This window comes from Euprymna scolopes, chromosome 35, assembly GCF_053919585.1.
Source record: "Euprymna scolopes isolate OS-2025 chromosome 35, ASM5391958v1, whole genome shotgun sequence".
NCBI lineage: Eukaryota > Metazoa > Mollusca > Cephalopoda > Sepiida > Sepiolidae > Euprymna > Euprymna scolopes.
The window spans coordinates 81,718,381-81,721,376 of record NC_136516.1 but is presented as its reverse complement, the minus strand read 5'-3'; the positions used below and the strand labels follow the sequence as shown (position 1 = coordinate 81,721,376).

The following is a 2,996-nucleotide window of genomic DNA, read 5'->3' as shown; positions in this document are numbered from 1 at the left end:
GAGACGTTGCGAGCATATCTTTGCTCTATCGTTATTTTCATGGCAAATGCTCGTCTGAGCTCCAATCTATGCCCCCTTGCAAAACTTTCATGGTAGACACTCGTCCATCTGAAACTATTATTACTAATTTCCTCCATTCTTTATCTGTGCCCAAACCTAAACTTAGATTCTATGAACAAAGTTACTTTCTTTGAACTACACGCTTCCATTTCTCTGCTTTCTAGCTGACTCTGTTCCGTCTGCCTGCTTCCCTCCGGCCTACAACTTGGATGTCTTCAAGTCCAATGTTAACAAATTCCTAATGAACCGCCCCCTTAAGTAAACACTTCAGCAAATCTCCACACTAACGTAATGTACTTGCAATAACCCTTATCCCTGAGTGGTTCCGGGCCTTGATAAGTGGTGATCACTGTGTAAAAAAAAAAAAAATGACTACAATATGGTCGTTTTCAAGTCCAACGTAAAGTTTTGATGTGCCGTCCTCTTTAATAATCCAATTTATCAAAATGCCCACTATTTATTTATTTGCGAACTGTTATCCTCATCTTTATAGTTGTTGTTTCACGACGTTTCGGACAACTATTCCTCTGGCTTTCGTAAGGTGGTTAACCGCGGCGTTTATGACTGAAGATGAGGATAACAGTCCTCACATAAACAAACAAATATACAAGTTACTCATCTCAAAGGTTTCCAATGATAAAGAAATAAATGTTCACTAATAACGATTACTACACTACTGTCCCATTGACTACCATACACTCATTAACCCTTATCCTCGCGTAGCCTCCGGGCGTTGATAAATGGGGATACCTTTGTAAAAAAAAAAAAAAACAGATGCTTTCTAAGTCTAACAGCAGATTCCATGTGTCCTCTATAAATAACTCTGGAACTTCTTATTACCGAGTTTCCCATGTAAACAACAAATATATGCTCTACCAGGAACGTCTTTAACGGTTAGCGACCACAATGCTAATCGAGTCCTCTGCGCTTTTATTTTACTTTATGGCCATTACTTGTCACGGTTCGGAGACCACTTTAGGATAAGGTTAATGCAAGTTAAGTACACGGTGAGACAACAGCGCCATGATCAGTAACGGTGGAACTTGGGTATGGTTCTATCTCTATTTTTATCTCTACTATTATATAAAAGTTACTTTGTGTATACGGCATAATTACGTTGACATACCGGTTCTCGCCAGATCACCGAAGTTAAGCAACGTTGAGCCTGGCTAGTACCAGATGGGTGACCACGTGGGAATTCTAGGCGCTGTATGTGCTCTCCGCTCATCTCGGCATTGTTTCCAGTCGTCCTGTACCTCAACTTTCCACTGATATGCAACAATGTTTACTCAGGAGAGGCGTGGTTAGAGACTGCGCAACTCTTGCCACACAAATTTCACGTGCAGGCACCCTTACAGTGGGTATCCACAGTCTGTCAAGAAGCCAAACTTTGTGTGTGTGAGTTCCTTCCTAACAGGTTCCGAAACGGCTGAGCCTATCCTTTGCAAATTTCACACAAAGGTAATTTATATGTCTGGAAGTGTTCTTAGATATGTTTTGTACAGAAGTTAATCCGATAAGTGATTGAGATTGTCGGACTGACTTCCTCATCTTGGTTGTTATCGTCACAACGTTTCGGCCGTTTTGCACTCCGTCCTTCATCAGGTTTTTTTGTATCGAACTGGGGAACCGTTTGTTAGGAGTCTCGAACCCAACCCTTTATTATTATTACGGGGGGGTACCGTGTTCGGACTCCAGCTAGGCTCTGGGACATTGTTGCTGATTCTCTGTTTTGAATGTTACTTTTCACTGCCTTCGTTCAGGATTGAACTCGGCACCTTTGGGTAACTGTAAACTTTGACACAACTTTGATAAACTTTGATACAAAACGGCCGAAACGTTGTGACGATAACAACCAAGATGAGGAAGTCAGTCCGACACTCTCAATCAATTAAAACACCTCATCTCAAAAATACAGACAATTATTAATCCGATAAGTATCGAAAATCGAAAAAAAAAAAAAAACGATCATAAAATATTCTTTCTCTCTTATAGATTAATTTTTTTTAAAATTTACAGGGGAATATTTGATGTTACACCGGTCAAGGGAAATAACAAAATCTCAGCAAATCATTTTCGAAAATCCGATTTTAAAAGTAGTCTTTCTCTCTTAGAAATTAAAAAAAAAACAATTTTTACAGGGGAATGTTTTACGCTACGCCGACCAAGGCAGACAGAATTTTAGAAAATCATTTCTTCTTAACAACGTCAGATTTACTATAGTCTGGAGATATAACTGAGTGGTAGAGCATTCGACTACAGATCGAATTATCCGCTGTCGCAAGCCCGGGTGTACCCCACCATTTTATTTAATTTTTTTTCCTTTTTAATGAGTTCATTTTAAGATAAAAACAAGAGGTACTATTTAAAATTGCCGTAAATCGTTTCTTCGTTTGCATTTTTTAAAAGTAAAGATTAATCAAAAGTCACTTTTCCAGTGCATTCGCCGTCAAGCCCAAATATTAGCTGATGTGATATTGTAAACGAATCCAGACGGAATTCGATGAACGACATTATCATTATTAGTTTGTTTTTTTTCGAATTAGTCCAACGGACAAATTATTCCTTGTTATATATAATAATCAATCGAGGATTGATTCTATAATAATACATACACAATCTGCATAAATTAAAATTTCATGTTTAAGCGTATTGTACGACCGGGGAACGCTGGGTGTCCAGTTTGTTATATAACATGACTAATCAACAGGCATTTATTTACATCAACAGGCATTTATTTACATCAGACTTGAAAACGATCATATTACAATCAGTTGGGAAGCTGTCCCACGGTATTGTGTTCCACAGACAGGAAGTTTTTAGAAAGAGCCTCTGCCCATGCAAGTGTCACTCAGTTTTAGGCACAGATAAAGAGTAGGGGGGAAATTTGGATAGTTTTTGTAGTTAGACGAGTATTTGTTGCAAACGTTTTCCAA

General features: G+C 38.6%; 1 pseudogene; it reads left to right on the top strand.

Annotated features, from left to right (window-relative positions):
* The first annotated feature begins 1,159 nt into the window (after positions 1-1,159).
* LOC145260143 (5S ribosomal RNA) lies at positions 1,160-1,276 on the top strand (annotated as a pseudogene).
* Positions 1,277-2,996: the final 1,720 nt, after the last annotated feature.